This window comes from Stenella coeruleoalba, assembly GCF_951394435.1.
Source record: "Stenella coeruleoalba genome assembly, chromosome: 18".
Classification (NCBI taxonomy): Eukaryota; Metazoa; Chordata; class Mammalia; order Artiodactyla; family Delphinidae; genus Stenella; species Stenella coeruleoalba.
Window position 1 is genome coordinate 16,684,037 of NC_137164.1, and position 23,864 is coordinate 16,707,900.

Consider the following 23,864-nt stretch of genomic DNA (forward strand, 5'->3'; position numbering starts at 1 on the left):
TTCTCAGTGCTCATCTTATTTCATCTATCAACAGTTTTTGACACAATTGATTACTCCCTACATGAATCACTTTCTTATTCTGATTTCCGGGTCAGCAGACTCTCATGGTTTTACCTTTTTTGTAGTTCACTTCACAGAACTGTTTCCTGGTTCCTCCACATCTCCCTAACTTCTTAATTTTGGAGTGCTTCAGGGTTCAGTCTAGGTCCTCTTCTCTATCTACACTTACTCCACGGTGATTTTTAAATTACCAGCTATTCACCAATGACACCCAGGTATATGTCTTTTGCCCTGAACTCCAGACTCCTGTAGCAACTGACTACAGGATGTCTTTACTTGAATGTCTACAAGGCATTTCAAATTCCAAAATGGAATTCTTGATTACCAACCCTGCTTCTCCCCATCCTCTAAATCTCATGTGGCGGTGGCTCATATGCGTGCAGTCACATAGGCAAAAAAGAAAAACACTGAAGCCATCCTTGTCTCCTCTATTACTCTCACCTCTAGCCACTCAATCAGCAAAACCTTCAAAATACATCTCCAATCAGATTACTTCTGACCACTTCCATAGCCACTATTATCTCCTGCCTGGAATATTGCAGTACCTTCCTGAATTGTCAGACTACTTCACTGGTGTCTTCTCATTATCTATTCTCCACACATCAACCAGAGTAATATAAACCAGATCAATTATTGCTCTGCTCTAAACCCACCAATGGCTGCCTGTTTTACTCAGAATGGAATCCAAATTCTGCCTCTGATCCATCTCTTGTCGCACTTCTGTTCTAACAACACTGATCTCTTTGCCACTCTCACCTCTTCAAACACAACTGGTCTCAGGGCCTTTGCACTTGCTTTTCGCTCTGCTTGAAAGACTTTTCTCTCATCTACTTTAAGTAGGTATTGACTCCAATGTCACCTCATTAAAAAGGCCTCTCTAATCCCCTTACTGAAAATACTATCCCCTGTCACTCTCTTACCCCTTCTCCCTGCTTTGTTTTCTCCTTAACTCTTATAATGGCCTGAATTTATTTATGTGTTTATTGACTGTTGTAATTGGGTTGGCTGGCGACCCCCAAAGGTTATGTCCATGTCCTAATCAATGGAACTTGTGAATATTACCATATATGGCAAAAAAGTGAATATACTTGGATGGTGACAGATGTGATTATATTAGGGTTATTGAGATGAGATTATTTGGGATTATCCGGGTGGACCCTAAATGCCATCACATGTCCTTAAAAGAAAGAGGCAAAGGGAGACAGTATAGGCAAAAGAGGAGGTGGCAGCCTGACAGAGACACAGGCTGGAGTGATGTGTCCACAAGTTAAAGAATCCTGACAGCTATCAGAACCTGGAAGAGGCAAAGATCAGATTCTCCCCTCGAGCCTTCGGAGGGAGAGCTGCCTTGTTGACATCTGGATTTTGGACTCCTGGTCTCCAGAACTGTGAGAATAAATTTTTGTTGTTTTAAGGCACCCAGTTTGTGATAACTTGTTGTGGCAGCCGTAAGAAATGAATACACCTGCTTTTCCTCACTGGAATGTAAGCACTGGGACGTCGTGCATGGCTGTATCCCCAGTGCTGCAGCAAGGCCTGGCACAGAGCAGCAGCCCAATAAACATCTGATGAATGAAGACATACTAGTCATGTGGTTAGTTATTTCAGCTGTTTTGTTTGTTCTTTCTTCTGTTTGTTTTTTACTGAGGGATTTGATTCCTCCAGAAGTTTCCCAAGTCTTATATATCTTCTGGTAAATATCTAAACTCAAAGAAAAAACTAAAAGGACAGTTTGAAGGGTTAAATGAGTCAGCACTTTTCAGTCAGGTGTTGGGTTAAAAATAATCATGTAGCTATCATTCAATAAAAGGGTAATAATTATGATGGGCATCATTGTAACAGGGACTGGGCCAGCCTAGGCCACTCTGAAGAGTGGGGTCCTTTTTCTCTTCTTCCTTACCCCAAAGACTACATAAATGTACCTTTAAAAGCAGATTTTTAAACTTTATTATCGTGGGCTATTTTCTTGCACAGCCATGTCATCATCATCATCATCATCATCAACAACAACAACCATAACAGAAGTTCCTACTTTTTTGTGGCTCAAGCAACACCTGGGGGGGATTTGATCATCTTGGAGCCAAGCCGTTTTTTTTTATTTCAGACCATATAGCACCTTGAACAAGCGTGACACTTGGGTGGGTGAGGACAGTTTGTGGGTGTCTCTTGATAATGCTGAGAAAAATGAGTCATCTGATAATTTCTTTGTTGTATTTCCTTACATATTTAACCCTCGCATTCTCCTGGACTCTTATGTTTGTATGCTCTTAACAATAGATTTCTAGAAGCACATTTGCTTATGGAATAAAAATACCGAGGGGCCATACCAAGGACTTTCTAAGTAGAGCTGGACAGCCAAGTGACAAGATCATACCTATACCCCTTTCTCTTATCCTTAGATACTCTTCTCACTCTTGTGTCTACTTTTCTGGAAGCTCTGCGAGGTCCCAGATTGGCCTGATCTTACATCCTTTTGACTGCATGCCTTATTCTCATAGAGAAACTATCTTTCGGTTCCTTTGGCTGTGTTCCATTTTCTTTTGTCTCATCAGAATCAGTTCTGTTCTCTCATTTAACTGCTCTTACTCTTCTTACAGTTTCTCCCCAAAGTGGATTAGTTTCCTTGGTTTAACTTAAGGCCTTTGGAGGGTAGGAAACCATTCAGATACTTGTTCTATGCAGAACACAAGACTACCAGGATCAAATTTTTCATGTCTAAAAATTCCCTGCAACAGTTGGCTCCATTATCCACTCTTCTTCATGCTCTGATGCCAGATACTTATGGAGCAAATCTATCTGAGAGGAGTATAAATTCTGTGGATCCATGAGTTTCAAGACACATTTAATTCGGCAGAACTTTGAATAAGAAGTGTTCTGTATAATCTGGGTATCCTCATCAAGGATCCCAGTGTTCCATTCTACAGCCAAAAACTTACCACAGTCCTGGTTTCACTTAGCTCATATCAGAAAGGTCTAGGTTATTATGGTCCTGGCATATGTTACTGGAGAGCTTACTTTTGTCTGATGTGACTTCTTTACTGCTATGCTCAATAGAAGTGATATTTAAAGCTGAGCCATGGTTTGTAAATTTCTCTTCTTGTAGACAAGCTCGTATTTGCTCCATGCTTACAGTCATAAGTCAGGAGACAATTTTAAGGCTGATAGAAATCTCTCCCAGCACAGATGTAACACTAATTTGTTCCTCTTGCCTTGATGAAGAATTTGATATCATCATGGATTCACTTTCTTTTTCCTTAAAAAAGCATTATGAAATGTCTGGAGCGTAGAGGGTATCTGGTGGAAAAATAAATTCACCGTGATCCAAGAAATGAGTCGCCAAAGCCAGTGTTGGCTTAAGCTGGTACAGAGAGAAGAGAGGAGGTTCCATAAACCCCCTTCCCCTTCCCTGCATGTGTAACTCTAGCTCTAAATGTAACTGAGGCGTATAGGGGCACAGCACATGCTTGGAATACGTGTGTGTGCCTGTGTGTGTGTGTCTGGGCTGGAGGAAAGGAGGGCAGGGGAGGAAGTACACCTGAGTCAGGTGTTATAATCCCAAACATGAGGAAAGCAGTGGGATAATTTGGAAAATGAATGTCCTTGGGGATATCTGCAGACTCACGTTGAGGAGGTCATCAAATGAATGATTGGTTTATTGATCTGCTCAAATAAAAAATATAGGGCTTCTCACACATGAAGTTTTTCACGCCATTGGATAATTTGCTTAGTGCTGATGTGACAGCTATCTTATGTACAACCTCACTGTCCTCAAAGTCTGTCTCCATACCCTCTCATCTCTCAGCCTCAATCTTCCCAATCTTCTCTCAGCCCCTCTCCAAGTCTTGGACCATCTTGCATAGAATTTGAGGGCAAAGGTATTCATAAGGCTATTAATTGCATTATTTTTTGTATCTAAACATTCTTTTATGTATAAATAAAGTTAACAGATATTGGTCTTTTGTTCTTTTCTCTCAATTTTTCATATGTTCCCTTGCATCTCTTACAGTCTCAGATTACATGATAATTTGTTAGACACCTATTTCCTGTGTAACTCAAAAGTGAACTAGATGTGCATATAGTAGGAATACTGTTTACACGCACATAGGATGAATAGTCATACCTAGAGGGAACGTGAATAAAGCTTCTCTATCCATTTTTCTCTCCTGGCAATTTTGATTGAAAGACAAAAAAAGAATGAGATAAACTTTGTGGGTGCAATTTCCCTCACACTTTTGCTTAATTAAATTTGAATGGTTGATACAAAACCTATATTATTCTGTATTATGAAATTCTGTGCTTCTTTGTAGCCACTTCAAGAATATTTCCTGATTCTGAAATTAAATTTTTGAATTTTGCATTAAAAAGGTGAGTATCTTTGCTGTTTTTTAAGTATCAGGAGCCTAAAGTTAATGGGGCTGGAATTATTGCCATGAGGCTGCACTGAACGTTGTTCTGCTCCTTTTCTCGGGTCTTGCTTCTTCTGGGAGAAATATTGCAAAGTCAAGTCACAAACATTCACAAAGTTAGGTGTAGCCTAAGTGGGTCCATGGGCCGATTTAATTCAAATTTACCCAAAGTATCAATAAACATACATTCTTACTCAACTTGGGCCTAACTCTAGTGCAAACCACCATCTATTCTAGATGCAAGATACAGTCGGTCCATTGTTTCCAGGTGTTTTGATGACTGAACCTGCTCAATAGTTGATCTAATTAGTATGGAAATAATGAAAAAGAGTTGACAACAAATCCAATCAATTCAGTAGGAGTGTGTGTGTGTGTGTGTGTGTGTGTGTGTGTATCTGTGTGTGTGTAATTCCTGTATCAATAAACATGTGATTTCCAGCTGTTCCCTCTCACTTTCCTTTACTCATTTCAGTAGTTTAAAATCAACAGGTTGAAAAGATCTTTGAGTGGAGAGGTTTTTCTATTAACAATGGGTACCCATAAAAATTAAAACTCCAGAATGACACCCAGTTCTAAGCAATGATTACATATATAACATGTTCCTAAATGGGCTTTTTGAGTACTAATTATTACATCATAATTTCTCAGAGGTCTTTTAGTAGGTTTAAAAACTGTTCATTACAAATAAAATGAGTTCTTGGGAAAATGAAGGTGGCCCTTAGCAAAGCAGTATGACTAGTGAAGAATAGGGTTTGCCAAATAAAAGACTCAGGTGCTTTTATATTTATCCAGGTAACTTGTTATCTAGGCAACTACTTATTTTTAACCTTTTATTTTGAAATAATTATAGATTCATAGGAAGTTGCAAAATATCGTGCATGGGGTCTCGTAAACTCTTCACCAGCTTTCCCCAATGATGACATCTTATATGACTATAGTACAATAGCAAAACCAGGAAACTGACATTGGTACAATAGTGCTAACTGGATTACAAACCTTATTCAGTTTTCATCAGTTTTTACATGTACTAGTGTGTGTGTTAATAGTTCTATGCAGTTTGAGTCCATGTAGAGTTTTCTGTAAGCAGCACTACAATCAAGACAGAACTGTTTCAAGACCTGTACTCTGAAAACTATAAGATGCTGATGAAAGAAATTGAAGATGACACAAACAGATGGAAAGATATACCATGTTCTTGGATTGGAAGAATCAATATTGTGCAAATGACTATACTACCCAAGGTAATCTACAGATTCAATGCAATACCTATCAAATTACCAATGGCATTTTTTGCAGATCTAGAACAAAAATCTTAAAATTTGTATGGAAACACAAAAGATCCCGAATAGCCAAAGCAATCTTGATAAAGAAAAATGGAGCTGGAGGAATCAGGCTCCCGGACTCAGGCTCTCTGACTTCACTGTACTATCCTTTACTGTACTATAAAGCTACGGTAATCGAAAAAGTATGGTACTGGCACAAAGACAGACTTAAAGATCAATGGAACAGTATAGAAAGCCCAGAAATAAAACCACACACCTATGGTCAATTAATCTACGACAAAGGAGGCATGAATATACAATGGAGAAAAGATGACTGCGGTGCTTCAATAAGTGGTGCTGGGAAAACTGGACAGCTACATGTAAAAGAAGGAAATTAGAACATTCTCTAACACCATACACAAAAATAATCTCAAAATGGATGAAAGACCTAAATTAAGACCAGATACTATAAAACTCCTAGAGGAAAACATAGGCAGAACACTCTTTGACATAAATCACAGTAATGTCTTTTTGGATCCACCTCCTAGAGTAATGAAAATAAAAAAAATAAATAAACAAATGGGACCTAATTAAACTTAAAAGCTTTTGCACAGCAAAGGAAACGATAAACAAAATGAAAAGACAACCCACAGACTGGGAGAAAATATTTAAAAACAAAGTGACCAACAAGGGGTTAATCTGCAAAATATACAAATAGCTCATGCAGGTCAATAGCAAAACAACCCAATCAAAAAATGGACACAAGGTCTAAATAGACATTTTTCCAAAGAAAGCATACAGATGGCCAAAAAAACACATGAAAAGATGCTTAACACTGGTAATTATTAGATAAATGCAAATCAAAACTACAGTGAGGTATCCCCTCACACTGCTCAGAATGGCCGACATCAAAAAGTCTACAAACAATAAATGCCGGAGAGGGTATGGAGAAAAGGGAACCCTCCTACACTGTTGGTGGGACTGTAAGTTGGTACAGCCACTATGGAAAACTGTATGGAGGTTCCTTATAAAACTAAAAATAGAGCTACCATATGATCCAGCAATCCCACTCCTGGGCACATATCCAGAAAAAACATACTTTGAAAAGATACATGCACCCCAGTGTTCAATGCAGCACTATTTACTATAGCCAAGACATGGAAGCAGCCTAAATGTCCATCAACAGCTGAATGGATCAAGAAGATGTGGTTCTATATACAATAGAGTATTACTTAGCCATAAAAAGAATGAAATAATGCCATTTGCAGCAACATGGATGGATTTAGAGATTATCATACTAAGTGAAGTAAGTCAGAAAGAGAAAGACAAATATCATATGAAGTCACTTATATGTGGAATCTAGAAAAATGATACAAATGAACTTATTTAACAAAACAGACTCACAGACTTAGAAAGCAAATTTATGGTTACCAAAGGGGAAGTAGGGGAAAGGATAAATTAGGAGATTGGGATTAACATATACACACTATTGTATATAAAATAGATAATCAACAAGGACCTATTGTATAACACAGGGAACTCTACTCAATACTCTGTAATAACCTATATGGGAAAATAATCTGAAAAAGAATAGACGTATGTATATGTATAACTAAATCACTTTGCTGTACACATAAAACTAACACAACATTGTAAATCAAATATATATATATATATATATATATATATATATATAAAATGAAGACAGAACTGTTCTATTACTCCAAGGAACATATCAATAAATATTCATTTATATGAAAAAATAAACAACATAATTTATATGAATAAATTAAGGTTCAATTTACTTGCAGGAACTATATTATTTCTCAAAAATATGTGAGTGGATGAATATATGGTTGGATGGTCTAGGTTGGTCAGTGCTCCATCAATATTGGTCCTGGGTTCATCTAGACTGAGACTAGATTGTTTTGTAGAGGAGAGCTAAGGACTCATGGGGTCAACTTCTATTTGTTTCATTTTCTTGTTTTCAAAATTCCCTTTCTAAATAAAAGAGTTCTGTAAAACCCATTCAGTGTTCATATCTGGAAATTCTGCTATATTGGTAAGCTCTTGGTGGCAAAAATGACTACCATGAAAATCTTCATCAAAATCGTCAAAGTTAAAGTATTCTTTACCTTGGGCTGAAATAATAAATTTCCACTTGTGGATTCCTCTCTTAAATCCATATGACAAAATCATGAGGTAAATATTTCCAAGTGTCCCTCTGTCTCTTTAAGTGATTTCCCACATTTTCACTTCACCAGAGACCCCTTAAAATATGATAGTGGTGACAATGACCTCACTCAAATAGATGCAGAGCCAGTTTTTTCCGTTTCTAATGCATTTTTCTGTAGTTTAAACTAGATTGTAAAATATTTCTCATTTGATCTTCTATCAGGTGTGGCTGGTAATACTTTGCTAATTTGAAAACTTTCCATGTTGAAGTTTAGTCTAAGTTAAAAAATACATATTGCTTAAAATGCCATTTTTGTGTTCTCCTTTTTGTTATTCTAGACATTAAATATGGGAGTTCAGGTTCTTTAACATAAATTGGTTATTTATTTCAAAGATCAAAATACGGCATTTGCTATTTCATTTTAAAATTGATATGAATACATTTATAGAAAGAAATATCTCCTAGAAATACCATTTCAATCAAACCAGAGAGAAATTTGGTATAATTTATATAAAAGAAGTATATCATGGAAAATAAATAGAACTTACACAAAGTAATGCATATCTCCTAAGATGGCTGAGCCACAAAACACAGCGCTAATTCCCGGATCATCACTTTAATATTTAAATCAAAGACCTCTGTAGTTTACTTTAAAATGTTTATACATTGGATATAAAAATTGCGAAGAAATTATGGAGACTTTTCAGTTATTAAAGGGAGGATATTTAAACTCTGTTATCCTACTTCCCAAGGCTTACAGCATTTCTGGTCAAACTCAGATGTATCAGTGTAAGTGTACATTTTACATGACATAGCTATCGTACCACCAATCTGAAGAGTTCTGATATCTGTAGATTACTCTGAGAATAAAAGAATTTATTGAGTTTTTTTTCTTTTCAGAGCATTTGGTTTTTCACATGCAACAGCTTAAATCAAACTTTGAACAGAAGTTTTAATTTTAAGGCATATATATATCTTTCCCATTCATTCTACAGCTTTTGCTATGTTCAAGATTTTCCTGTTACTTTAAATTATCTACTTATCTATGAACTAGATTTATACATAGTAAAACTACACATAACTATTCACATATATTAACAAGCTACATACACCTCAGTCTCAACTGTGAGTGACTGACAGGCATTGGTTTTTAATTCTGTAGACTAAAGCTTATGCCTTCCTGCTGACGTGGCTGATGGTAGTGGCCTGTGCTAGCCCTTAGGCCCTTCGTAACTGCTTTTCTTTTGCTCAGAAGTAAGCTGTTTATCTTGCCATGGCCTTTCTTGCTCTTTACCCTACATCTCTAGGTACAGACAAAAACTCATCTCTGAAAACATTAACCACATTTATGCATCCAAATAGACTTTCTATAGCTCTAGCATAGAATCAGCAGCTGTGAGGGCGAGAAGGATGTCGAATCCCACCTACCCCGTGGTCTCACCAGGGGCTTCTCAGAGCAGGTGGGACCCACCAGCCCAAGGAGTGTGCCTCGGCTCTGAGTTCCAGCACCCACTCACCCAGGCCCTCCTCCACAGCATCAGGCCGGCTTCACATTTATTTATATCAATTTTCAAATAGCATTTCTATTGAAAATAAGATTCCACTGCGGGAAACAAAAGTAAAACAATAAGTACTGTAAAGAAATGAATAAAAACAAAACCAAAAACCACTGATAAACAATTTTCTTCATCTTAACAGATTTTTAAACATGAGGCCAGAGAATTCGGGCACCTTTTTTACTATTACAGAGAGCAGTCCAGTTCTCCTGATTCCTCATTCAGCCTTCCTTCTGTTCGCCCTTACAACTAAAACACATCAGGCTGTTGGGATAACTAGTCTTTCCCTACTCGGCTTGGGGTTCCCAGGCCAGGTGGCTCGGGTGGTAGGGCTGGTGAAGGGTGGGAGGGCCGTTAATGCTTAACCCACAAGATGGGTTCGTTTTCTCCATGGGCCTAACCACAGAAGTCCCTGCCCCCCCGCCGGGAGCTTTTCACAGGTGAGCAGACTTCCCTCTGAGAAATGTCAGTTGTTACAATCCTTTCTGGGACAGAAGGTTCCAACAAATGACATGCATTTCTGTTAAACAGGAAGAAGTCTACGAAAAGGAGAGCTTATGAGGCTCTGCTCAGTACTGCCACACATCCACGGAGGCCTGAGGGCTCGCTGTGAGAAGTCCCCTTGGTGGCCTTCCTCCTGGCACCTCTCTGGTTGCTTCCCTTTCTAAATGCTTTCTCTGTGTCCTTAACATTCAGTTTCTGCCTGCACTCTTCTGATCTGCCTTTTTTTTTTTTCCTGTTTAGAAGCCCCCTATAAAGGACCAAAAGTGTGGAGTTTATTAGGGTCAGAGTGGCAAGTTTCTGGGGCCCTGACAAACAAAAGCAGGGCTCTCCCTGGCAGGTGCTTCCAGCTGTCACACACACACACACACACACACACACACCCCTTCCTGCGTGAAACCACCAGGAAGTCTATGTGTTTTCATTGGTACCACATGTCATCCTGAAATTTTTCAGAACCCTTTCTACAGTAACACTACTTTAAAAAATTAATTTCTAAGGTCAAGGTCATTAAAAAGAAAACATCATTAAGCTCTTTGAAATTCCACTGGGCTTTAAAGATTTAAGACTCTTGCGGTGTTTAATATAAATTTTGCCAAATTTTTAAATAAACTAAAAAATTCACAACAGTTGACTCCCCCCCAGGGCCCCTTTAAAACACTTACAGATTGCTGAGATATGGGTCATGATGGATGACTACGAAAGGGCTATGCATGGACAGCCTGCAACTAAACACCTCCCCTTTCTACAGTTCCTGGCACCAGAAGTTCTCTGTGGTCTTTTCCCTAATGGAGTGATTTCCAAATGCCAGTCGTGGGCCAGGGCCAGTTTTTGACATAGTCTTCAGCTTCAGTGGTGAAACGAGAACGAGAGGGAAAATAGACTGAATTGTCTCATACAGCTAAATGTATTCAATGTCAGGCTCTGTCCTTTATTTTGAGATTTTTATTTTTGCTTTTCTTGCCTTTCTCTTTTGGTATTAAAATGTTCATTTCTTATAGAAAGTGAGGCCCACAGTGGATGATAGACATATCCTGTTTTGTTTAAATGACCTTTATAAAATTAAAAGATGGAAACTCTGTATTGGTTTTAAAGCCAATTTTAACTCTCCGTGAAATTTAAAGTCAGGAAAACATTGCTCTAAGGCTGGCTAATCCCAAGACCAAAAGTGAATGCCTGCAACCACTGAAATTCTTAAGAGAACTTAGGTTTTCATTTTTTTTTTTAAAAAGAGAATTCTCTTTCAGAAAGTATAGAGAATAAGCATGGTAAAGGGTCCATCACTCTACTTTACTCTCTTTTCCCAACATTCATAGAAATTTAGATGGTCTGAATGCAAGGTCGTCTTGAAATGTGAAACAGAAATAGGGTAACACGATGTGAAAGCTGCCTCTGTTGTTGATCTGTTCTTGTGCCTGCTGTCTCAAAGGACCATGAAGTGTGACACCGTGTCACAAACAGAGCCCCCGATGTGCTTACTTTTTCCTGACAAATACTATAAATTTTCTTCTTGTAGTGAACAAACATTGTTTATGCAGCTGTGATTCCGTAAATGAAAACTGACTTTCTATCGTGATGTATCTTTGTTTCAAAGACACTTAAGGAGAGCTCTTTCCTGGCATTTGTGCACGGGGGGACTTTTCGAGTAAGACCGCCTAATTAGGAACAATCACTGTGCATTAGATCCACCAAAAAGAAAAAAACATTTGGCTTTGTTAAGTGTTTCCATCTTGGGTTATAGGCTTTATCTAAAGCAGCTTCTTCCCCAGCCTGAATGGCCTTTGCTGTGGATGTTGAAGGTAAGAGCAAATGCTGGCCAGCCCAACAGATACAGAACAAACTCAGGAAATCTCAGCCCCTCAGGCAGTTGAATTCCCACTCCTCTGAGACCAGCTGAGATTATTTTCTTACTTCATTTAACTAGCCAGATGATAGCTTGACTGATGGGGCCATTATGTCCAGAGCAAAGTAATTTTAGAATGAAAATTATGCAATAGGTTAGACCACAGCTCAATTTTTATCACCCCAAATGCATACAATGTCCCTAATGTGACTGCCTTTGGGCTAAGGCTGAAAGAAATGTTTAGTCCCAAGGTGGCTATAATTTCTGAAATAGATCGAGCGAAACCCCTCTCTCTCTCTTTTTTTCCTACTTAAACACATGGAAATGAATTTCTTAGGTTTTACTTTTTAAATATCTGGTACAAGGTGAAAACTGCAGTGATTAATATTTCCTATGGGGCCAGTGGTTGGTGAGGAAAAGTCGCCAAGCTTTATCTGACAGTTCATCAAGTTGCTATTATCGTTTTCATGGTTGGGTCCAACACGTAGACAAGCTTCATGACAGTAAATCGCCTGGGAAACTGGGAATTGATCCAATTTTTTAAAAAGTCTTCAACACAAAGATTTTGCTGAAGTGCCTTCTAAAATAAAATGCACCCCAGGACACCATTGTAGTTTCTCTTTGTGGCTTTTTTATTTCTCTGGTTATTCCTGTTGACTTTTCTGTTTTTTCTTTTGAAATGAATAAAGATTTTTAATTTCATGATTTTATAGAAAAGCTCAATTTGCAAGAATATCAAGGATTTCTCATTTGAACACCTCATGCTATTCCTGATTGCTGGAACTTAACTTTTGATTCCTAAACCCAATTTGTAAATCAGTCATCCTTTTCACCCTTACCCACCCTAAACTGACTCCTCTTCCTGGAGCTCTTATCTCATTTTTTGGCATCCCTACCTACTCAACAGCAAGAGTACAGAGGAAATCTTGCAGTCAGAGAGTTTCCTTTTCATCCATCACGCTACACACGTATATTGGGTGCCTATTACATGCCACACATTGCTCTAGGAATTGGAGATGTAGTCATGTATAAGACAGATAAAGAACTGTTTTCACAGCAAATACATCCAAGTACATTTCTTCCAGAAGACTCTCTCCTTTCATGAATTCCCCATGAAGTACCATTTAGTGTTTGCAGAAAGACTACTCTTAAAAAGGAAAGGCAGATGGGACTTCCCTGGTGGCGCAGTGGTTAAGAATCCGCCTGCCAATGCAGGGAACACAGGTTCAAGCCCTGGTCCGGGAAGATCCCACATGCCACGGAGCAACTAAGCCCGTGTGCCACAACTGCTGAGCCTGCACTCTAGAGCCTGTGAGCCACAACTACTGAAGCCCGTGTGCCTAGAGCCCGTGCTCCACAACAAGAGAAGACACCGCAATGAGAAGCCCACGCACCCCAAAGAAGAGTAGCCCCCGCTCATCGCAACTAGAGAAAGCCTGCGTACATCAACAAAGATCCAATGCAGCCAAAAATAATAAACAAATAAAATAATATTTATTAAAAAAATGAAAGGCAGAGAAGCAGCAGAAATAAAATATTGAATAGTATAATTATAACTAAAATTTCATTTCATTTTAAAAATTACATTTATAAGTAAAAATGAAATTAAATTTAGTGAAGATATTTGGACACAATGGTTTTGGAAAATATGCAAGTATATTAAAGTTCTAAAAAAATTGGTTTAATTCAAAAATAAGCTCAATATGTAACTAAATAAGACCTAGATAGCAGAAGAATTTGAGGGTGAAGCTGGGAGTATTTAAATCATATTATTTCCAACTATTTTTTAATATTTATAGCAGGGTTTATTTATAGTTACTTCTGAAGTTTAAAATGCTAAATATCACTAAGAACTGTCTACTTCAATATGAGTCAGGATCTAGGGCAACAGAAAATATAAAACTGAAAAATTTCTCATTTATTTATTTTTAAATTTTGTGTTTATATTCTCCATTGAGAACTAAATCATACTTAAGAGAGTTATAAAAATCATAAAAACAATTAAATTAAAGAGAAAATACTTACATATATCTAGGACAAAGATATTTAGTATGCTAGGATCTTTCTTCAATGGCCAAAAAACCACCAAGGAAAGAGGCAAACAAAAAACAAGTTCTTGGAATATCATCTGAGGAATTCTAATTTTAATATGCAGAGCAAAGTCAGCATTTTCTCATTCACTTCTCAGAAAACCACCCAAAAGCAGAAAGGAAAACAGGGAAAATAGTATTGCAAAGCCTAGCCTTTGTAAAAGTAGTAAACGACAGGAGACCCCAAAACAAAAAATGAGAAAAAAGACTTCCAAAATCAGTGAAGGTCAAGCAAGGACACAAGAATCTCCACAGTGAAGATGCCCCTGGGCACTGAGCTGAGAAAAAGTTGTAAGAGTCTTAAGAGACCCATATTGATATGTAAACCCAGCTTTTTACAACAGGAGCCAGCAAACTTTTTCTTAAAAGAGCCAGATGGTAAATATTTTAGGTTTTGTAGACAGTATGGTCTCTTGCAACTACTCAATTCTGCCATCGTAGAGTTCTGACAGCCATAGACAATATGTCAACAAATGGGCGTGGCTGTGGTTTAGCAAAACTTTATTTATAAAAACAGGCACCTGGCCTGTAGTTTGCTGACCCTTGTTCTGTAGTAATAGGGATGTACCAGCTTGAGTGAGAGCTTCTCTCGATTTCAAACTGATGAGGTTTCTAGAAAAAGGAGAGGAGATGAAGCTAAATGAAAAGTTGTACAAAAATGCCATACTTGAAGGAAGCAGTCTACTTGGTGTGCCCCTGAGGAGGAAGGTGACCTTGCTCTAAGAGTGGTCCAAAGCTACTGGTATCAATTGGCTGGAGAAAGTTAAAGGCTAACATAACCCACTTTTTCGTAAGAAAAACTCCAACTAGCTGGAAAATAGCCCGTACCTCTCTCTCACAGAGCCTTTTTAAAAAAGCTGATTGAGGAAAACTTGCCTTATTCTAATGTGATTAATCAAAAAGAAATCAACTCAGGATCTATAAAAAGTTGTTAAAAGAAGGTGAAAACAAGAATGGAAGAAAGAGGAAAACTAAGTGGTGGTCAAGAAATATTCTCTGGAAAAATGTCTAATGAGGTAGGTAAAAATTGTGACCAAATATATTCCTGAATTTTTGAAAATGAGTGAGTAATCACCTATCTGCAATTTCACAGGAAAAAATGATGAAACAACAGAAGATACCAAACATGTGCTGGCAGAATTAAGGGAAGATATAAAAAAAGACCCCCCAAAAATCACAGAAATGTAGGTCAAGGTACAGATTGGAAGCTGCAGAAAGATTGAGCACTGTTGAAAACACAGCCAGGAATGGGGAAGATGGATCAGAAAAAAGGGTGTAAAGAATAAACAGACAAGAAGCTTAAAGATTATAGGATAGATACGGAATACATACAAAATAAATTAAACATATACATACTTGGTGTCCCTGAAGAAGAAAACCAAAATTATAAGATATCACTGTTAGGAATATTACACAAAAATAACCAATATAAAACATTATTAAACAAAATCCAGTAACATATTAAAAACTAACACACTGTGACCAAGTGTGATTTATTCCGAGAATGCAAGGATGGTTCAAATCTGTTAATTTATTTTCACCACACTAAGAGATGAAAAGTCATGTTGCTAGATGCTGAGAGGCACTTGATAAAACTCAACAGCCATTCTTATTTTTTAACTTTATCAATAAAATGGCAGTAGATACTTTCTTAATATAATCAAATTTATTTATCTCAATCTAAAATTTAGCACCGTTTTTAAGGGGGAATCTCAGAACTATGCATAGTAAAGTCAGGAATAAGACAAGGATGTCTTCTATCACCATTAAAATATACACTGATCTAGAGACCCCAGCCAATTCCATTAACACAAGAGAAAGAAATAAAATGTAGACAATTAAAAAGAAAGACAAATCATACCTGTTTGTAGGTTAAAAGATTTAATATTGAATTACAATAAAAAGTAGTCCAACTGAAAAATATTACAAATAATAGTGGAATTTAGTTAAGCCCTTGGTTAAGAAATTAATATATAAAATCATTAACCTTCATATATTAAAAGAAAATATGTATTAATAGTAGAAAAGACTTCATTGTTAATAACAATATGACTAGAAAATATTTAGAAATAAGTTTATCAGATGTGATAGATGTGTATGAAGAAGCCTTTACAATGCTTCTCATGGACACAAGAAAGCACTTGTATAAATGTAAAGATATACTATATTCTTGGCAACTGAAGCTCAGTATCACGTACCTTTCAATTCTCTCCAAATTAATATAAACACTTAATAAAGACAGTTACTATGTCAGTGGAATTTTGGGGGCTATATATGATTCTAAAGTTTATATAGAAAAATAAACAAGCAAGAAAACCCAGGAAAATTCAGAAAAAAAGAAAATATGTGGTACTAGCCCTACCAGATGTTAAAATATTTAGAATAAGATAAGTACGTGTGGCATTTCGAATCAATGGAAAAAAAAGTTGAAATTAAATAATAAATGTTGCTTATTCTGGCCCAGTTATTCTATTGGATTGCCTTCTAGAAAAAAATAATATTGAATTCTATGCTCACACTTTATATCAAAATAATTTCCTGATGAATCAAAGATTTCTATGTAAATAATACAAATATAAAAATACTAGGACACTCCATGGGAAAGTTACAAAAGTATTGCTGTGGAGAATACCTAAGTATATTGTGAAACTCAGGAGACATAAAAAAATATTTACGAATCTGATAATATAAAAATATAACTGGCCAAAAGTATGCAATTTATAATATAAACTAGCACAGTCCAATAGAAATACAATGCAAGACATTTGTAATTCTAAGTTTTCTGGTAGTTACATTAAAAAAGTAAAAAGAAATGGGTGAAAGTAATTTTAATAATTTATTTTATTTGATCTGACATGACCAAAATATTTTCTTTTCAGCAAGTAATTAATATAAAATACTATAGATATTTTCATTCTTTTTATTGGTCCTAAAATATCTGGTTTGTATTTTATATTTATTGTGCATTGCAATTTGGATGAGCCACATTTCAAGTGCTCAAAAGTGGCTGGTGGCTACCATATTTGACAGCACTTTAATGAGTTAATTTCCTTAATATAGAATATTCTAATATAGAAAGAGTTCTCATAAGTCAATAAGAAAAAGTCTAACAACCTAATTAAAAAAGGACAAACATAATTCACTAAAAATTAGAGAACTTCAAGTTAAACTATAAGAAAATACCATTTCATCTCAGATTGGCAAAGATCAATAAATTATATAACATGCTGTGTCCATGAGGAAGAGATTCAGTCATCTCATACCCTGATGATAAGAGTATAAATTGGTACAGTCTCAGTGGAGGGAAATTTGGCAATATCTATCAAAGTGACCAATACTCATACCTTTGACTTAGCTCCAATTTCAAGATCTTTTTCCTACAGTTATACTTGCAAGTGTGAGAAATTGCTTATGAGCTAATTATTTATTGAAATATTGTTAATAAATTTGCAAAAATTTGGAAACTGCCTAAATGTTTATCAAAAGAGTACTGTTTAAATAATTTATAGAACACTATAAAATGAAATATATGCAATAAAAACTAATAAAATAGTTTATGTAATGCAATGAGAGGCTATTCAGGCTGTATTATTATGTGGGAAAAAAAAGGCAAGGCACAAATAAGTATAAATAGTCTAGTACCACCTCTACAAAAATCATTTGTACATATATATTGCATACATATGTATAGGCATACTGAATGTATCTGGAAGGATCCATAAGTAATTAGTAACAGAGGTTGCCTATGGGGAGAGGAACTGGTTGACTCTGGGACAAGGTATAAGAGACAGAGTTACTTTTAACTGTATATCCTTTTATGCCTTATAGTTTAGTACCATGTATGTATTACTTATTCAAAACTTATACGAAATATTTAAATATATTAAAGGGCACTGAAGCAACAGGGATATCCATTGAGACTATTTCACTCAACTTTTTATATCTATTGCAAATGTATATTTTAAAACTTCTGCTTACAATTCACCTCTACCTAGTGGTGTTAAGGCAACATCCTGTTCCAAATGCGGGCACCAACCCAAATAACACAGGTTTGTGCTCCGAAAGTTCTGGTTTGGCTCTGGTTTTCTTAACAGTCACAAACACCTGTTATATTGTTTGCTTTCTGACCTCTGTTCAGTGGGACCAAAGAGCAGTTATTTCCAAATCAGAATCTCCTCTCCCCATCGCTCCCTTAATCTTACTGTAAGCTCCCGAGTGGGGAAGGCTGTTAGGCTTCCATCAGAATCAGCAACTGCCCAAGTGTCTGAGGGGCCGCTCTGGATTTAAAGGGTGTACTGTAAATATTTCCCGATGTATTTCCAGGAAAGGTAGTGGGCTTGCATGTTTTCAGGGTCCAGAGGTCCCCTTGTTGACTTTGCCTTCCATCTTTCCAGAAAACCCTGGCTGGTTACAAATTCTGACGACCCCCATGAGGAGAACCACAGCTGAAACTTGGTGGCACTGATCTAAGTGGGCCTTCCTTGCCCACCTCCTGGCAGACAATGAAGGCACTGGTAACATGGTACCTGGCACAAGGTAAGTCTGTAGGTGAGGTTATTATACCTTTTGAAAATGGGGTTACAATCGCCAATGTGAGTTTAAGGCATTTAAAAGATAATAATAAATCAATTGGAAACTGAGTAGTCGTTAACATCACCAGGGAAATAAACGGACCTAGATTTCTCAGATCCCTGTGAATGCAACGTGGAGCGTCCAAATCTGGCAAGCAAAATAGCGCTACAGCCTGCTTGGTGTGTGGCAGTGCGGGGGCCTCGAGGCCCTTCAAGAGCTGTGGTCACACAGTTCAATGTTGGGCCAGAATTTTTCAGAATCTACATATGTAATCCCAGGTTACATATGGGGTAGGTTTATACTCATTTAAAATATCAATCACCATTGAAATGCTGGCGTGTCCAAGCAAGGTGCTGGCAGGCTCTCTGAGCAGCCTGTGAAATTGTACAGGGTCTGGAGAGAAAGGGATTAGGGATTTCTATGCCAACCAATGGAGGTCAGTGTTGAGTCACTGATCTCCCGTGTTAACTGGATGCAGAAGTTACCACAGCAGACGCGTCCTTGCTCATAAAAGAGAGACAGAAAAAGGACACTCAAAGATGAAAAATGTGGGGCTGGGACACACATCAAAGTGTAAACAGCAGCTCTAGGCTGCTGAAGGATTACCGCCTGGAGTAGCTGATAACAGTTGGAGCAGCCTTGTGCGTGGGGTGCTGCAGGATGAGAAGGTAGGTGGAGGGGTGACCGTGTGTACCTGGAGCTGGTCCTGTCTTTTAAACTGACTACTTCCCCAAAGTCCTCTCTGATGAGAGATTCTGGGCTCCACAGAGAGCATGCTGGTCTCTTCATTATGTAAGGGAGTTTTAAAAAATGAGGAGAGGCTGGAAGTTGCTTCCCAAGGGTAAACTTGCAGGCAGTATGTTTCTCAGGGTCACAATCCTTATTTCTGTAAAGTTTAAAAAGCCTCCTAAAACATTCTTGCCAAACAGGGAGTCACTGCAGGCTTGCTAGTGGTCACTCTCTGGGTGGGCCACCCTTACTAACCTCTAGATACCGCACAAAGAGAAATTTAGAGTAGGAGGGAAGAGCCTGGGGTGGGTGCGCTCCAAAACTAACCCACTAACCTCAGGGGACGGAAAACTCCAAGAGGCCACTGATAGCTCTTGTGTCCCCTCGCCTCACCTCTCTTAATGGCCACAAGTTTTCTCCCCATAATTTGAGGATTTGAGGGTATGGAGAACTGAGTGGAGTAGTTCAAATCAAATACTTAGGCTCTTGGAGTTTCATTCAGCACTATTATTTTGGTCTTCATTATTAAAATGACTTGGCTGGAGTGGGGCATGGGCAGAAGTTTTAATGGGCAAGAAAGCCCCACTTTATATGGTTTTAACATCCTTGTAGGTAGTGATTATATTTTCAGATGCTTATTTTTCTTCATCAAAGGGCCGCTAAGGAGGATGGATGGCAGCTCTCTGCGTTCGTTAATGCCTGGGGGTGTAGGTAGCAATTAGTAACTTAAAATTGTACTTAAGGGAGTGTTCTTTACCCCTCAGAGAGGATGATTCCTGTACAAAGCTCCAATAAACAAAAGACAATTTTTGAAATGGAGGTAGATTCTGGAGTACTTTCTTGGTTTCTGGGTTTGGTACCCTTTTTTACATTTTTGTGCTTATTTATTTATTTATTTTGAAGATTTTCCGTTTCTTTTACACTCAGTCAACCAGGGCTGAGCACTGGCAATAGATATTTCTCTTCTGATACAAGTAGCATGTCCTTTAATTACCAGAAGTTGCCTCTGTTCTTTTCATACCACAGCATTTCATGCACCTATGCCTTCGCTCAGGGTCCTTTCTGTTTGCCACACTCCTTTGCTTGTGCTCTCTACCACCCGCCACCTTTAAGATAGGCGTATTTCCTGAATGGTGCAATTCTATTCATTCTTCAAACCTATTTCAAATGTCACCTATTGCATAGGGCTTTCACTGCCCCGCCGATCCTTCTTTCCCCAGGCAAAATTAAGCATTCCTTGCTCCATCCTCCCCACCACCAGAGCATTACGTACATTTTGATAGTGTATACACACATATATGTGGACATCAAATAGTTAAACAGAAAAACTTAAGTAATGCAAGAGAGATATCATCAAAACTCCCTGTTGCTGCCATTGGGAGAATGAAGACAACGCAATACAGGCAGTAATCACAGAGTAAATGACTCCAAATAAATGGAGAAAAGAGGAGACAGCTTTTCTAGCTAGTTTCTAAACAGAAGAATTTTCAATTGCTGTCCGCAAATCAGCCGGGCCTATAATACCACTCCCCTCCATAATAGTGCAGAGTGGAGAAGAGAGTTTGTAGCGGTCATTCTGTAGGCTCCATTTTAGAGGAGACTCAAGCCGCCTAAGTTTCTGCATTTGCCCAGATATGTTGTTTCAACCATAAATGGAAATAGCTAGTGCTACAGAAATGTAGGTGTTAAAGAATCTCATGTTTAAAATCTAAACCGTAATGTCAGAACAACTTTTTAAAATTGCAGAGCTCTCTGAGATTAATAAAATCACTCAGAGAGTAGCTAATCTGACCGATCTGCCAGGTTAAGCTGGGACATAGACAAAGTGGAATAGAGAGCAGCAGCATCAAATAGCACAAAACAGTGAAACCAAATACAAGAATCCAGACAGGGTTAAGGCTCAGGTGTGTTACATGGCCATGAGTGGTGCAGATTTTATCGGTGCGTTAGTGAAGAGGGACACTGAGTGAATCCAGACTTCCGTTATCTCTGCGTAATCTGGAGGTTGGGGTATGTGCATGTGTGCACACGTGTGCAGTGGAACAACATCGTTACATCTTGACCCATCTACTGCCCTACCCCCAACCAGAAAAAGCTCATTGTTTGTGGTTTACTGACTCAGGGAAAGGGTGTGTTAACCAAAAGCAGGGAAAGGGGAGTCTCTTTTGGCTTTTGAGTTTCCAAAACCAAAGCCCAGAAAAAAGCAGGGAAGATGAAAATCAGAAGTTCCAACTTCCAGGAGAAAGAAAAGGCTTCCCGAGCTTGGGCAAAAGAGAAGAGCTGGAGGGGAAGTGAGAAGTGCTTAAACAAGAGGTGTATCTTTTCTGCAGGGGTGGGTAAGGTGGGAAGGATGCCCAAGTAGGTGTGTGGGATCCAAGAGCAAGGGCTTACCCAGAATCCTAGCATGCAGAAAGACTCCAGAGAAGCAACAGTGTGGCACTAGTGCTTTGTCAGTTCCATGGAGTTGATAGTACTCTTATGTAGGGAATGACCAGTAACATTGCCTTGCTTATAAGTTCTGTCATGGCTTGGAGTAGAGATGGGACCTGGACAGCCTCTGAGAGTTTTTCATGCCTTGAGGCAGCCTGGGAGCAGCCGCATAATTTCGCAGGGGCCCAAGAATAGCATAAGGGGGCTCCAGGCTGGATGAGGCCCTGCACACATGACTGAGGGACTATGGGCTGAGAACCAGATAGGATGGTGCCCATCACAGTGGAAGCAGCATCGTCAGGTGATGATGAAGAACCAGATGCCCTCTGAGAGCCCTGGCACTGCATGGCACCCCCTCTCCCACTCCACGCTGTCCTGAACTTACGTGGAATCAAGAATTTCCCAGGTTTCAATTTATGTCCAATTTAGCCAAAATGGGACTTAATTTATAAAGTCAGGTGAGTCATCAAGACAGTAAAAAGTTTTATTTTGGGCACAGTTGAGTTTGCAGTGAGGTTTGTGAATTTTTGGTGTTTTGTACAATTGCTTAATTCTCCATCTACACATCTGTTACACCGTGAACTCCTCAGTCATTGTTTTCCTAAGCCCAAACATGTGACCCAGAAGAGGGGCTTAATAAGTAGTCACTAAATAAGTTCTAGAATGTTCCTAAGGGTAGGGGACAGTGGTTCATTCTTACGATTCTCTTGTGTCCCCCCCCCTTAGATTCTGGCAGATTTGGGGGCACAGAATCAGGGCTCAATACTCATTGAGTGAATGAACTAATAATAATAATAGCTAACAACAACAACAATAATTATGAGAGATAAAATATGCGCTATCAGAGTCCTCAGCATTTTCCAAAGGAAAATGAATCTGTATTTCTGTCCGTTTTCCTAGGTTATATGTCTAATGATCTGAGCAGGACAAGCCCCTTAATCTTTTCATTATCATTTCCTGCCCTGAGAGTAAACAATTGCTACTGAACTCGACACCTAAGATAACACATAAATAAGAAGAAACTAACACCTACTCTTTTTCCATCTCCCATCCTACTACAAAACTGATTCTCTTATTAAAATGCAAAAACTTGCAAAGAAAAAAATGCTTCTTTAAGTGTTGCTCAGTGATTAAAGCCTTAAAAGTATGATACAAGGCCCCTGTGTCTGAAGCCCTTATTATATTAGCATATTTCAGAAAAGGATTAGGTTTCTTTCAATATTGACTTTGGCCGAGTTTCCTCCCTCATGTCCCACTCCCCCAGTGTCTGAGCTTCCGGCCCTGGACTCCAAGTTGGGATTCTGACCTCTGAGCCCCAGTTCCTTGGAGGATGAATCCCAGAACCTTTTGAAAGCCAACTGCTTCCCTTGCGTTGAACCCAGGGTCTAGACCTACTCTCTGGACCCACTTGCCTGCCTGCTTGTCCCAGAACAACAAACTCCATCCAGTGTGCTCCAAGTGCAGGTCTTACATCCTCTCAAACCTTATCACGTACCACGTCTGTTTCAAAGTCTGTAATGGATCTCTGTTTTCTATTGCAGAATTTTCCTTCTGCTTGTCAGGAGCACGTTTTGTTCAAAGGACTAGGCAAGATGGGCTAACTGCTTTAACAGCCCATCCCAAATTCGTAGCGGCTTAACCCGCAGAATTCGATTTATGCTCACAACACAGTTCAGTGCATGCCAGAAGGGGAGTGGCAGCTCTGCCCCAGGTGATCTCTCAGGGACCCATTTTCCTTCTGTCTGGTGACTGCCCTGCTCTATATCTTCATAGACCTCATCATTCAACCAGAGGATGATGGAGGACAAGGGCTGGACTTAGGAGGTTCTCCTGAGCAGGCCTGGTGGTGGCACTCCTCACTTCTACTCACAGCCCACCGACCAGAACTCAGGTACATAATCACCCCCAAATGGAAGGTGTAATCTGGTAGTACGCAGAGAGAGAAGAGAGAACCAGTAAACTGAGTCACAATTGTCTAACTTTCACTACCGAAGATACATAGTTCTTAAAACTTTTAGGCCAAAAGTGTCTATCATGCATAAGACAGATTACACCACCCTAACTAGATCAGGCCACAACGATCTGGCCTCCCACTTATCTGCAGTCACATTTTTTCCTAGAGACAAGAATTGAGACATGAGTGAACAGAGATCAATCATTGTAATCGTACAAATTATCTTCAATTTCCAGTTTGTGTACCTGATCTCAATTCTGTAGTTTGCTTTAAAATAATTTCAGT

The 23,864-nt window shown here is 38.5% G+C and overlaps 1 protein-coding gene across 9 annotated transcripts in view; it reads right to left on the reverse strand.

Moving 5' to 3' along the window:
- RNASEH2B (ribonuclease H2 subunit B) overlaps nt 1-23,864 on the reverse strand; it is a 798,611-nt gene that overhangs the window by 148,549 nt on the left and 626,198 nt on the right. The gene's annotated exons all lie outside the window — the stretch shown is intronic.